This window comes from Miscanthus floridulus, chromosome 14, assembly GCF_019320115.1.
Source record: "Miscanthus floridulus cultivar M001 chromosome 14, ASM1932011v1, whole genome shotgun sequence".
In the NCBI taxonomy this organism is placed as follows: Eukaryota; Viridiplantae; Streptophyta; class Magnoliopsida; order Poales; family Poaceae; genus Miscanthus; species Miscanthus floridulus.
The window spans coordinates 9,643,391-9,659,045 of NC_089593.1; the positions used below are offsets into that span (position 1 = coordinate 9,643,391).

At 47.5% G+C, this 15,655-nt stretch overlaps 1 pseudogene; it reads right to left on the bottom strand.

Annotated features, from left to right (window-relative positions):
• On the bottom strand, nucleotides 1-5,919 carry LOC136504934 (uncharacterized; annotated as a pseudogene).
• Between the last annotated feature and the right edge of the window lie 9,736 nt (nucleotides 5,920-15,655).

Genomic DNA, 15,655 nt, shown 5'->3' on the forward strand with positions numbered 1-15,655 from the left:
TCATGATCTATTTAACAAACCAAGGGCAATCGAGTCACGGAAAGCATTCATCATTGCAGATTCATCCCTTGCTGGTGTTTGACTAGTACGTGGCTGAGAGGACGATGCTTCAGGTGGAACATAGTTCTCATCACGGTCACAACGATCAAAATCTCTGTCCACTATTTCACTCATTCTAATGAAGTTATGTAGTGCCATGCATGCAACAATAATTTGGGTTTGCTTATGAGGTGCATAACTTGGCATTTGCAACAAAATCCTCCACTTCGTCTTCAAAACTCCAAACGACCTTTCTATGACATTTCTAAGAGATGAATATGCGTAGTTGAAGATCTCTTTTTTACCTTGTGGCTCCGGGCCTTCTCGATACTCCAGAAGATGGTACTTGGTTCCCTTATAGGGCACAAGGTAACCCGGACGATTTGGGTAGCCGGAGTCTACCAGGTAAAATTTTCCTACACAATGGATCAGTTTTGTAAGATTCAACTCGTTCAACTAGAAGCTGCAAATGCAACAGAAGCAAGGTATTTACCTGTGGGTGGATGTGGAAAGACATGGCTGTACTTGGTCATAGCATCATTGAACACTCTTATGTCATGCACTAAACCAGGCCATCCAGCAAGAACAAATATGAACCTCATGTCAAAGTCACAAACAACCGTCACATTTTGTGTTGTCATGCCCTTGCGGCACATGTGCTGAACCAGCGTATCTCTTGGTACCACACATGGTATGTGAGTGCCATCTATTTGTGGCAGAACCATCAAATCTAATGCTCTCTCAAGAGTACTTGTCTTCTATCAGACATTGAATACTCAAGCGAGGACACTAAACCATGCCGTTCTGTCGAGCACACCCCGAGGGAGAACTCGAAACTCCTCATTTTTTCGTCAGGATTATAAATGAGAGTATAAAGCTTACAATATCTTTAGCCCTTTCTTACCTTGCTTAATACAATAACGGAATTAAACATGTGATCAGAGTTTTAGCAGAAAACAAAGTTATTTAATGATAAGGAAAGCATTAATATAGTAGTCATTTATACACAAGATACGCTAGCAGATTTTACATCTTTTCTTATAAAACCTTTAGTGAGGGTTATAAACAATACTACGACCGTAGCATAAAAGGAATCCTCTCTGAGCCCACCAGGAGGTTTCCACACACGAGAGTCGTCTAGCATCCACCTGTCACCTACAACGAGGGAAATAAAACCCTCAGTACTTGATTGTACTAAGCAAGACTTACCCGACAGGAGGAAAATAAAAGACTCCAATGATATACAAGGCTTATTTGGCTTGCTGGTTTATTGCATTTGTAGGAAGCATTACTAATAGTGCATCCTTATATTAAAAGTTTTAGCAGTTATTTTTATTAATTAGCTAACTATTCTAGGTAAGCACCTATGCTACTTTTAAGCATATGGTAAGCAATCAGAACCATTTTATCACCTTCCATATTTCAGTTCTTACTATGGTGCTAGAACATAGCCAAGTCGGTACCGTCTCAAAAGAAACGGCGATTCGCGAATCAATGTATCCCAGCTAGGTACCCCAAAACACATACCTCGCTTGTACCCTAAGCACAAATGAGACCAACCCATTCTATTGCTGTTGAGGGGTCCAGGTCCCCGTCCAAACTTGGACTCCAAGCCCCCACACTTAAGACCCGGTCTCAGTATGTTGCTTAGACCTCCACCTTTCTCAGCCTTCAATCCGTCAGTCTGGAAAGAGCCGGAACCCACGACAAAAACGTAACGAGCCTTCCCGCTCCCATAAGCAAGTATGTGCTCAGGATAATAAGTCTGTGACCTGACTACCATCCACAGCAACGGACTGTCCTCAATCGACACAGGCGGAACAAATGAAACCCAAGCCTCGCTCGAATGCCTAACCAAGTCCAGATCCAAAGTACCGTTCCGCCCGGTCTCCAATTATCATCCTGATATATATTCCATGTGATAGTAATATGATAATAACAACAATAATACCTTTTCTATCTCTCGCGAGTGATAGGTAATCACTCGACTTCTACCAGAATCCTTAAGTATAGCAATCTACATGATCCTGACATACTAGGACTCATAGGATAAGGATATATATATATGTATATATATATATGTATGTATATATATATATATATATATATATATATATATATGCAAGTGGGTTTCATTCAACTCCTTAAAACTTAATACACAAACATAAGATAAAGTGCAGAATAATAGAGGTTGTGCACCGGAGCTCGCCTGGGTAAGACATAAACAAAAGTTAGCATTCCATCGTGGCAACACGATCACCAAGGCACCATCTTTTTTGCTACTCCAGATGACTCCAAAATCTGTCATTGTTCCTATTATATACATGCATGCAACGCAGAGGCGTAATTAATCAACGACAACCGATACTCTTAAAAATACGATTACGCCTCACAAGCTAACGAGCTAGCTCTAACGACTAACGTACTAGGCTATGTATCCACGTTGTCGAGTAAGGCGTCGTTTCCCGGAAAATATTCTAGTTTTACAATCCCAAGGTATTTTGGCATTTTATTGATTAAACTTATATATATTTGAACTAGAACTCATTTAGCTACCTTAGCAAATTGATTATTGTGGAGCTACAAAAATTACCATGAGCACCTAATAATGTTAAGAGTTTACTGTGAAAAGCCGACAATATCACCACTTTCTCACAACAATTCCTACAAGTTTATATTTTAACAATGTTAAGCACCTAAAATTAATTAGATCACTCTTGAAAATACTTATGAAGCTATGTGAACCAATTATACTGGTAAATAGATCAAGATTTTAGGAACCTAACAAATTTAGTTTCATAATTTTTGGTTAACTACACAAATTTATATTGAATTTATAAGTTTAGCTTAAAAACTACATTTGAAAATGCTTTAGAAAAAGAAAAGGGTCGGTGGCCATGGATTCAGCCCACTAGCGCAGCGCGGGCGTGGGCGCGCACGCGTCGCAACGGCCCAACATGGCCCATGGCTGGAAAGCCCGTGCGTGACGACGGTTTTGCAGAGAAGCCCTCAAGCTTTGAGGTAATAGTACGACTACCATGTGTACTGTTCCTATCGGCAGTGGCTTTGTGACCAAGCCCTCGGTTGTTTTCGTTCGCAGCACGGGTAGGTCCCTGGAATCCCTGCGCTCGCCGGCGTGGCGGCCGACGGCATAGGGTAGCTACGCCGAACAACCTAGGCTCACTAAGACGGGAGTAAGGGGTTGACAACCATCTACGGCTAAATGCGCACGACTGGGTGGCCGTTAGGGGCCCAGGGATGTGCTAACACGAGCTATAGCAGTGAGCAGTTATCCACGGCGGCGCCATGGCCGTTCCAACGACCTAGAGCGCTAATGGAGGGGTAGAGAAGGCGGGGAAGCATCAGGATCTCACCGAGGACCGTGCTACGGTGACGCTTGAAACTAGGGAGTGCCGAGGTGATCTAGCCACGCGCGCCCGAACCCCACGGCGGTGCTCCGAGCATGACACCGATGCGTCACCACACCATCGTCGAGCATCCTGGCCAAAGTAGCGTGAGCATCGGATAGAGGGAGTCAAGGCGAGCTTAGGGTTACGAGCAATTGAACTGCTACCACTCCTACATGCCTTACCTCCCAACCTGCCGGTTCGGCGGCGCACATGACCGACGGCAGGGAGAAACCAAGTTCGACCACGATAGACAACGACTGGACTCGGTGTGAATGGGGCACCTAGCTAATTTCCTCAGATACTCGCTGACGTGAGGAATTGGACTAGGAAGCCTCGGGCTGGTGATTAAGAAAGGGGACGGGAGAGTGGTGCACTGCCACTGCCACGTCGCAGGAAGCGGCCCCGGCAGAGGTGGCCCAGCCATGACCTGACGAGGCACGACAGCATGGGGATATGACTGCACGAGCGAGGGGCAGGTGGCGTGTCAGTTAGCGCTTGGATGAAGCCATTGAAGGTGTGCTCGCGTGCGGCCACGCGCACGCATTAGCTTGGTGTTGCGATGTAGTAGACTACGTACGACGTTGAGCTCGGGCTTGGTAGGCCAGGTGAGTCGGAGGGCGTGGGATAGCACCATGAGCAGCGGCGTGGCTCAAGACAAGGTGGGCAGTGGGTGGGGCAGTCACGCAGCAGGGCGGCAGCAGCGGTCGATGGGCGAATGCCAAGGCCATCGGCCAGTAGCAGGTGTCGCGGCTGAAGGTGGCCAAGCCACGGCCACGCTGCAACTAGGCCGAGGGTGGCCACATTCAGCCTGCCCACGTACGCGCATGGCCAGAGGCAGCCATGCCACGCACCGAACGCGGTGACCACACACTCCCGGCCGAACGGCTAGACACGTGCTAAGCATGAATTTTAAAGCGTCAAAACCAATTGCTTAGAGCCTGGTTGAGATTAAAACAAGAGTTCAAGATTCTAGTAGCCACTAAGGGCTTCTCATCTGAGCAATGAGCATGGCCAGAGAGTGAGCATCGAGGGAGATAGAGAGGTGCCAACAGGAGCTCATCGCGCTGAATGCCAGTTCATGACCGAAGCCCGAAACAAGATCGACGACGCGTTCTAACAAAGTTAGGGCAATTTCTGCGACGCCGCGACAACTCCAACTCATCCGTGGACTTCACAATGCTAAAGTACTCACTTAGAGGCAACTAACACTACAAAATCATGGAGCTAGTGCTTAAGTGTTTTAGCTAGAATTCAATTGCTAAAATATCATTGTCTACAATCCTTTTTGGATTTAGAAAATGGCAAGAGTTCAGTTAGAACTAAACAACCACTAACACTTTTGCCATAATTTTTAAAATGTCTAAACCTTATTAATTTCAACCAACAAGTATTTCACACAATAGTCCATACTTCATACTAACCCATAGGAGCAAAAGATTTAAGCATCTTTTAACTATTCTGCTCAATATAAGTCACCAAAAATGGCATTTTGAACATAAGTTCAATTTCTTGTTGATTCAACTAAAAGTTCTAGTTTAGATTCCGGATTCGATGTTTTGGGCTTTCAAAAATACCATTGAACAACATCTATTCACCAGAACAAAAGTTGCATTTTTATCTACTAAACTTGTACTTCAAATCTTATTTAAATATTAAATACAAGTTATATTTTATCTTTGTTTATAAAAATTGCTTTCCAGGCTTAATCAAATAAAACAAGCCATTCGCTATTCATTCGCTAGAATTACTATCAGGCATTTTCAAGCACTTTCTTCACGCTTTTTCCAAAACAAACCCTAAACAACCTTTGTTCACATGATTATTCAAAAGTTTTTAAGCCTAAGACAAATGGATCGGTGACACTTAATTGGTTCCTTTATTCATGAAGCGAGTCACACACTAAAAAAACGTATTCACAGGAATTTATTAGGCCTTGACCTCTGAGCTAACAAAGACGGTAACACCCGGGGTGTTACACTATTGCTCCTATACAATTGTTGAAGAAGGGATAGAACCTTGGGATTCTCAATCTAGGATGAATTGTTCTGAAGTCTAGGTCTACTGGCTTAATGATGTCTGAAGCTAGCTTAACCACACATTGCAAAACTTTCTCAAAGTTTTCATGAACTGTGCCTAGTGATCTCTAAAATCTATTCTTGGTACTAGACTTAACTGGTTGTGGTGCTCCAAGCATCCAAAGGAACATTTCTAAAGCCTCGACAGAGGTACTCTTGGTACTAGACTTAAGGCCACATGACTCAACCAGCACATCATGAAGTCGATGGAATACAGTTGGGTTCATTCTAAACATGTTCTAGCTGCTGTTTCTATCTCCTAGCTTTCTCTCTACCCATTCCAGTCCAGTTTGCAATGGTTGCCTCCTCTCAGCCCTATTGCAATATTTATCAATGTGAATAGCATACGGATACATACCGTACATAAAATCGTTGTCATCATCCTCAAGAAGCATTCTTTAGATATCACCATTACTTGATCCATCATAATTGTCCTCATCCCTCGCTACATGAGCATCATGAACCAAATTGGTTGCAAAATAGTACCTTCCTATGACCTCCCTCATCCCTGACTTGTTTATGACACCATCCACGTAGTTACCTTTAGTAATTTCGTCAACCCAAATCTCATACAGTTTGCCGATATTTTGTTCTGACCAATTCCCCCTGTCGACTCTATCCTAAACAACGCATAACAAGAATACGTACATATATTACGAAGACAGCAAAAATCAAACAAATAGCAAATTTTTCTGGGTTCTGAAAAAATACCGGGATTGGAGCATTCGGAAAGATCTGTTGGATCTCGTCATCATCAGCTTCATTTGGGTTGTTGACGTCGAAGTTGTCTTCCGCAACAGCTGACGTCACGGGTCGTCGACGTCCACAATGGCTCTTGGATCCGGCAGGCGCGCCGGATGTAGATCCACGCAATGTGCGCACGCCGGTGGTCACAGGAAGCAACGTAGGTCCAGGGCCACCACCGGAGGATGACGACAAGGCGCGAGCGGTCGTGGCGCCTCCTCCACCGCTACTACGAACCGCGTGTAAGCCGAGGGTGCGACTACCGCTGCATACGTAAACGGGAGGGGGGCCCATGCTGTCGCCGAAGCCTCCACCTTGCGGGCCGGAGCGAAGGAGGCCCTCATAGCCTGCCATTCCTGGCCACTCTTGGCCATGGGAGTTGAGGTTGAGCGCCGCCATGCCCGCACGGGGAGCATTGACGCTGCTCAAGCCCGGAAATGGATATGCGGCGTCGTTGAAGTTCTCGTAGCCGCCGGCGAGGGAAAACGGAGTAGGTTGCGAGAAGAAGTCCCTGGTGCGGTCGCCATCGCCGTAGCCATTGTCGTTCCCGTTGCCGTCGCCGTAGCCGTCAATGTTGTAGTCGTGAATGTTGTAGTCGTCCATCAACGAGGCCGGGGAGGAGGATCTGGCTCAGGGCGGCGGCGTAGGAAGAGCTGGATCTAGGGCCCGAGGAGTAGGAGCTGGATCTGGGGGCCGTGGAGGAGGAGCTGGATCTTGTCGGCCGCGGAGGCTCAGAGCGAGTGTGGCAGCAGCGGCTACAGCGGCGGGCGAGAGCGAGAGCAGCCGGCAGAGCTAGGGTTCGCGCGGAGGGAGAGCGAGAGCGGTGGGGAACATTGTGGGGGCATGGATAGGGTCCAAGCGTGGCGGGGTAGGTGGGTGTGGGGGTAGTGTGCATCCGGCTCGCCCCCCACGCGTTTTTGGCAAGTTTTGGGTCTGAAATGCCAAAAGTTTTGAAGCCCCAGTTTTGTTGTTTTTGGTTTATGGTGTTTAGATTTATTTTTTTCCAAAAGATAGGATGAAACAGCAAAACTTTTGGCAAAACTGAGGATCTTAACAGGCCCTGAAGGGGGCAGTGGGTTGGATGCACTTGTCGGCACCGCCGCCGCCTGCTTCGCTGCTTAATTTGTGCGGCGAGGGACCTATATACCCTTGCGAGGACTCCATCCTAGCTGTCCAGCTCAATCTATGTGTCGTCTCGTCAACCAACGCAGATCAAGACTACAGATCGTGAGGATTTGGAGTCGTCATCCGCAAACTTCACGAGTGCAACACCGCAATATCATGGTCGCACAATATAGTAATCACACACCAAAAATCATCAAACGCGAAAGATCATAACCCAATAATAGCATACAAATAAGATTATTTGTTAAAATATTTACATATACATAAGGCAAGACTAACTGCAACTAGACACTCGCTCGATCACCAATCTATGTCTACGGGTATCTCACATTTGGTCACTCCTCCAGAGTTACTCGAGGCGGAGAAGGGCATACATCATCTCATCCATTGCTATGGCTCCGACCATACTCGAGAATAGCTCAAGTGACCACACTAAGTCTTCGGCTATCTGAAACAAGCAGTAGCGTGAGTACAAAAATACTTAGAAAGCGTATTCCAACATAGCTACATATATATCGTGGATGCAAGAGTAAGTTGTAGGCACTTGGTAGTTTATATTGCATAAAAGCATGGCGTAGGATAAGCATGATAAGTTATGCTCAATTTGCTATTTATTAAGCATGTGTTTGGTTCAAAGGATGAACTAGGATGGGATAGGACAGTTTCTTTTTTTCATAGTGTTTGGTTTCAGTGCGAGTGGGCCAGATCAATCCTCAAAGGGTAATATTTTTGGTAGATGCGGGACGACACCGTTCCTAGAAAATCAAGGGACGGAGGTGCCCTCGTCGCATGCCGTTCTCTCTGCCTTCTTCTTCACGCGCCGTGGCGACTAGCGTAGTGCACGAGGTGGCGAAGGCGAGGCTGAGGCACTGAGCCAGTTGGCTGCGCAGAAGGTGGTCGAGGCGAGCCAGCGGCGGCTAGCTGCGCGAACGAGGCGGCGGATGTGAGCCCGAGCCACCTGGCTGCGCGAATAAGGCGGCGGATGTAAGCCCGAGACGCCTGGCAGCTAGGCGACAAAGGCCCCTCCTAAAGTAAAAGTTATCCACATAATTTTAGGACCAGATAAGAAGTCTAGCAAAAAAAAATACAGCATCATTAGCGCCCGAACGTCTGGATGGATGCCCGAGGCTGCTCTGCTTCCCGAGGTAGCGAGCGGACGGCGCGGACCCGGGATCACTACGCGGGCATCGCGCAGTCGTTGGCCCACCCGGGCCACCACCTCCGCGGACGTTCGCGCGCTCGTCGCCTCGTCAGTTAGCGTTCCCCACCGAGCCGTAGCGAGATGGAGGGAAGGGAAGGGAAGGGAGGGGGGTGAGAGGAGAGGAGAGGAGAGGGCGAGGCACGCCGCACGAGAAAGGCGCGAGGTAGGAGCCGAAGCCTTACGGCAGATGCTGCCCGCCAGCTATCAGCACCATTGCAACACGTACAACACCCTGATCTACCTTTGAAACATCTAGATGAAACATTTGCAACATACGTCGGAAGACAAATGAAACACATAAAACATGCTTCTGAAACGTTTGCAAAAACATCTGAAAAACACTAGAAAAGCTATTGCAAAATATATGCAACATCCAGATAGGAAGACCCAAATAAACAGACTTGTAACATGCTTCTGAAAAACAGATGAAACATTTGGAACACACGCTTGCAATATGTGTGTATAACCATTGCAACATATGCAACAACTCAATCTATTTTTGCAGCGAAACACTTGCAACACACCTCTAAAACATCTGAAATAATTTTAAACATACGATTGCAACATGCGCTTTTAGGGCAATGTCATCTGGCCGCTTGGACGAGTAGAGGCCTCGTCGTTGCGGAGCTCGACGCCAGCGTGGAGGCCGTCATCGGCGCATGGAGCTCGCCGGTGCCCAGGCGAAGGCATTGCACCACCCTGGGCGAGCAGAGTGGCCTGGGCGAGCACCTGGCGAGGCCGCAAGCACCCTGGGCGAGCACGGCGGCCTGGGCGAGCACCTGCGCGAGGCCGTGGACACCCTGGCGAGCTCGGCGGCCTGCTCGACGAGCACCCTGGCGAGCACCCCCTCCTGGGCGAGCACGCTGGGTAGAGAGATTTTTTTTAAAGGGGCGCGGATGGGCGAGCGGACGGCACCCTAGCGAGTGGGATGTTACGTCCGTCCATCCGGACGTCCTCAACAGAGCATTATCGGAAAAAGAAAATAACTTGCGTTGTGGCTTGAAGTTCTGGTGCGTGCGGGTTTGGATTGAGGTTGTGACACATGGTGGGTTGCTGCATAGCTTGGGACAGAGTGACCAATATTCAAATAGTGGTGCAACCAACAACATGGTCATCTTCATGTCACTATCAAACTGAAGTGGTAGCACGGATAGGATTCAAGCTCTGGCATGTGAATTTTGTTCAAGACATAATGAAAACACTGATTTAGTCAGCCAGTCTCATGATCACATCGTTTGTCATATTATTGCTACTGAACTGCACAGATTAAATTTGATTTCTGGAACTTCAGTGAGGCTACGGTGGTTGTTCAGTGATACGCTGTTGATTGGTTGCAAAGGCCTTAAAAATTGAAGAGCAAATTTATGAGAGGAAAAGGTATATGCCATGGGATCCAGTGTATTATTGTTGCTAGAGTTGTGTCATGATCTGAGTTAGCATATATAGCTGCAATTGTGAAGAAAAATGATTATTTTGTTCAGTGTGCCTGTGTCATGTTCAGTGATCGTGGGTTCCATCCCTACTACATAGCTTTAATACCCATAGCTCCTAGGCGATGAACCACAATTAAAATGTCAGCATTACACTGAGTAAAGGAAAAAGAGTACAAAAATAGCAATTAATATTTACACAGATGGAATGCATTGTAGTAACAAGAAACATGCACTGCTACATGGCTTTTATTGGGATGAGGATTGGAGCAACCAGGAGAAGAGAAGCATCATATAGCGACAAGCGTCCACACCGATAAGTAAACAGTCTCCAACGAGAACGCAAAAGGAAAGAAAAACTTACGAACGCGCGTCGAACAAATTAAACTAGCCTCCACGAGTGCCACTTGTCAAACCATGTTGGGCATCTGAATCTCATCAGAATTGGATGTAGACGCGCCGGTGTGGAGGTAGGAAGGTGATGGAGCGGCACGACTGCGGATCCTGGAAACGGATGATGAAGCTGTGCCGCTGCCATTGTGGGGGTCAGAAGCCGGTGGAGCGGCGTTGTTGTTTGCTTCCCGGCTCGGGAGCTCCTCCCTTTCCCTCTGCAGCCTCTCCGTGAAGGTCACCATCCCCATGTAGAACAGGAGGAGCCAGACGTAGGAGAGGAACTCCCCGCCTGAGCCCAGAGCCTTGGCGTGAAGGTATCCTCTGCATCTGCTGGCGGAGAAGCATAGCCTCTCCACCCAGACGCCCTGGATCACTTCCCACATCTTCTCATCACCGAAATCATCCCTCAGCTTAAATAACCCTTGGGCAAGATCCCAGGCGTCATCGATGAAATTTCCATTACAACCTCCCTTTTGTTGGCCTTCCTTTGATTTCTCTTCGGAACCTATTTCTGGATCTTGTTTCTTTGACTTGTCCTGCATTGTATTGATTAATGTCTCCATAAGCCTTTTCTCTACCACCTGCTGGCAGCAGCAGCAGCAGCAGCTCTGTGGATTCAGCTTGTTGAGCTCATCGTAGGCTGTAGTGAAGAGATTCCGCCTAGTCCCAGGCAATAGCATCTCAGGATTCACAAACAGTAGGTACACCATGTAGTTGGACATCTGCCTGCATTGGACAGCTTTGCAGTCTGCCGATCGTTGCTCACATTTTTTACTTCCACTAGTCTTGGTTGGTACCTCCAGCTTCGGACACTCAAGAAGACCTATCGATGGGACCTTAGCAAAGCCACATACTCGTATATGCTCCTGAAAACGGGCTGGAGAAGAAGCAGAAATCCGTGGCGATGTGCCAGAGGAGCACACTCCCATCGAATGGCTCCTTTATGCTGCACCTCAGGTCTTCATTACCCTCAAGCGCCCAGTGCCCCCTGTCGTCGATGAAGCTGTGGTAGCTAGCAACGTCTTGTATTTTCATCTCCCATCCAGATCTCAAATATTGAAGAACCACCTCTGTAATTCCGCGGGAGGAGGAGCACGACTCCATGCACCAGTGTCGGTCCACCAGGTCTCTACATCCAAGCTTGCTTGCAACCCACATCAGCTTGCCGTGGTTCTTGTTGCGGGCGAACGAAGTAGCCTACGAGGCTATATTGTGCGACCATCTCTGGCCACTCTTCACTCGTCATGGCGCAAGACTGGATTATCGGAAGTAGCCATCTTCGTGGACAAGATAGGAAGGATGGAATAACCTTCTCGCAAAGAAGTATGGCAAACGTAATCTTGGTATCAGTATCAATGATAGCCAAGAGACCAAAGGCTGCAACTGGTAGCACTAGACGTGACAACTGTATGATAAATCCAATTGGAGTTGCAAGACTACGATCCGCCTCGAAATCACTTTCTGTAGGAATGCCTGCAGTCTTTAGTTTGGTGTAAAGGAGGAGGAACGCACTAGCAAGCCCTCGTCGCACGTAGTCATATGCTGTCTCTGCTTTATCTTCTTCTTTTGATTGTCTAGTGGCCGTCGTCTCTGCTTTCTCTTGGCTAAGGACCCAGATATATTGAGTCTGTCTACCCAACGACTATGTGTTTTATATAGTTTCAACACATGATTTTTTTTACACCATAGAATTAAGATCCAACAACCTCCATCATTCTTCTACCTCCAGCTTTCTTTTACCTTCAGCCTTCTTTTACCTCCAGACAATCACAAATCACAAGATCACAGATCCACATATCCACATATCACAAGAAATAATTTTTTTCTATGCAAAGACAAGAGGACAAATCACGTCCAGATCTGATCGAAGCCATACGACGCGACTGACGGAACGCGCGTATAGGCCTGCCCCCAGCATGGAGGTGAGCTGCAATGGCTTGACGTAGACACGCACGGACGAACACGAAGCGCTTGAGGCGGGCATGCATCCTTCCTTCTCAACACGCGACTTCAAGACGCTAAGTACTGGCTCGTGCGCCCATGTGACGATAAGAGGCCACCATGCAGCCGGGCACGTAGCTGTACGTGACTACTTCTTGAGACGACATCGGAAAGGCGACCAGAGGTGTTTTTTTACCACAGGTGTTGCACAAAGAAAATCCATGCGTTTTTTATGCTAAAACACATGTGCGTTGTATAGCATTTCTGTATATTTAAAGATACTAAGGGCCTGTTTGGTTCTCAGCTCCTAAATCTAGGCAGCTAAACTGTCTCCTAAATTTTAGTAAGGCCATGTTTGGTTAGGTGACTAAACCTGATATGTACATGTTTATAAAGACCAAAACACCCCTCATTAATGCTAACTTGGTGCCCCTGGCATTTGGCGCCAACAGTGCCACGCTGCTGGCTCCCGCTAGTGCCGCTGCCTCCCGTGTGCGGCCTTGGCGCCAAATGCACGCCTGGCTTGCTGCTCTGCTTGCTACTCTGCTTGGCTGCTCTGCAGCTTGACTGATGTGGTAGTTGTTTGCCACAATGTACATTCTCACAAATAATATTCAAATGGTTTACAAAAAAAACTTCATTATTACAAACCATGGCGCTGTTATGACCTTGCAAACAAACCATTCGCTATCCAATCACAAAATTGATTCATGTTTTCATCTTTGTCTCCAAAACGTGTGGTGCCTCTAGTTGCTTGAGTTGAAGTTCCTTCCTCTATTGGTATATAGTTTTCATCTTTATCACACAAGTCAAAGAGGTCATCCATCATACCACTCTGTCTAATGAAATTGTGCAGTGCCATGCATGCCATTATTATTTTGCTTTGCTTTGCCATGGAAAAACTAGGCAAATCCAATAAAATTCTACACTTCATCTTTAGGACTCCAAAAGACCTCTGTATAACATTTCTAAGTGAAGAATGTGTGTGATTGAAGAGCTCTTTTTTACCTCTAGGTGCAGGCCCTTCTCTCCATTCGGGGACATGGTATTTTGTACCTCTGTACGGTGCAAGAAAACCCGGTCGATTTGGGTACCCCGAGTCAACAAGATAAAATTTGTCTACACAACACAATACTTGTGTAAGTAACATGACAAATACTATGACAAAGACAATGAAGAAATGTAAAAGCCCATACATACCTACAGGTGGATGTGGAAACTTATCACCAAATTTCTCAAGTGCATCATTGAACACCCTCATATCATGAACTGATTCTAGCCATCCAGCTAGAACAAAAGTAAATCTCATATCAAAGTCGCATACGGCTAACACATTCTGCGTGGTGATTCCTTTTCTTCCTGTGTATTGGACTACCTTCTCAGTTGGCATAGTGACAGATACATGTGTCCCATCTATAGCTCCAATGCATTTATCAAAGTACGGAGCAAACCGAGGAGATTGTAACCTTCTATGAATAGTTGAAAATTGTGGATCCTTTGGTCTAATGATATCAATTGCTAGCTTCATCACATTAGACAGTACCTTATCAAACTTGTTGCTACATGTCCCTAGTAACCTCTCAAATCTATTATCAACTTGTCTCATGGACTGAGGGGCACCACACATCCACAAAAACATTGCTAGAGACTCTATAGAAGTCATTTTTGTAGTGGACTGCAGACCATATCTCTCAACTAGCAAAATGTGAAGGCTATAAAAAACATCGTTGTGCATCCTAAACATGTTATAGCATTGTGTCATATGTCCTATGGTTCTCATAGTCCACTGATATCTAGTTTCATGTGGGACTCTATAACCAGCCTTGTTCATGAACTTGTCACAGTGGTACATACCTAGCAACAGCATAGCAGTAGCAATCCTTCTCCTCTTTTGCTGACACCTAGCAGCATGCATCCTAGCTGCCGGCGTGCGGGCATAGCTACTGCTAGTTCCCACCCTAGAGCGACGCACAGCAGCGCGAGAAGCCAGGCGTTTCCTAGATCCGGTCGCTCCTGCGATCGGCCGAGGAGGAACGAACCCTCCAGCACCAGATCTGGCGCCAATGCGAAGAGGAAGAAGCCCTCTACCACCAGGAGCGAAGTCACCTTGGAGGAGCCCCTGGTAAGAGCCCATGTAGGGGAAGCCAGCGGCATCGGTGTTCAGATCCAACCCCTCCATGCCGCGTCGAGTGGAGGAGCCCGCACCATATGATGGCACTTGGGAGAAGACGCCAAAGTCGCTGGCGATGGGGGGGACGACGGACTAGAGCCATTGAGATCCACCGGAGAAGAGGACTGCGAGTAATAGTCCGGATACTCAGACCCGTGGCCATCCATGGCGGAAGCAGTGAGCGGAGGAGCTCCTACGCTGGCGGAGGGGTTGGGAGGAGCGGCATGGAGTGAAGTGGTGGTGGCGGCAGGGAAAGCAGAGGAGAGTGAGCGCGAGATGGAGAGAGTGAGCGAGCTAAGAGAGTGAGCTATTAGTGAGGGGGTACCGGTGCGCATTGATGAAGGGTAAGCCCTATCTAGACATGATTTTAGGAGCTGCTAGTAAGGTTCGGGTGACTAGGTGACTAAAGGTTGTTTAGTCTCTTTTAGTAAAGGTGTTTGGCAAAAAAGTTACTAAAAGGGAGTAAAAGCTACTAAATTTAGGAGGTGCTAGGTGAACCAAACACCCCCTAAGCCGAGGGCCAGCATACGGAGATGAAAGGTCTACGAATAGCTTGCAGACCTCACGACAGAGTATATCCGTTCTCTTTATCGCATTTGAGTCCACTTTGTATCCTCCATAGGAGGCCTTTCTCCTTCTGCCCCATCCCTTGCCCGTTTCACATACTCCTCCAACGGATCCACCTTATCTTTGTCTTGTTTTCCTGTCCATCGAGCAAGACCAAAAACATTATCTTATCCTATCCTACAACTAAAAAGAACAAAGTATGAACACTTTTTGGTGCGACATTTGTTTTGGGTCTACCTCTCCCCGTGCGATACGATACCACGACGAAGGAAGGAAGGCATCGTACATCGGGCGACGTCGAAGGAAGGCGCCCCTCTTCTCCCCGTGTGATCCCGCGAGCATAGATGGAAGGCGCCGGCAGGTGGGACCGTGATGCTCGCTCACCCCAATCCCATGATCCATCCACGCTCCATCCGCTCCTGCGAGCCCACTCCAATCACGCTCGCGCACGCGCATCACCGACGCCGCCTCTCCCTCCATACCCTCGGCCCTCGTGCACCGCACCGCCTTCTGCTCATCTTCTAGGACAGCGAGACGCGGCGATACGTGGAGGTCACCGC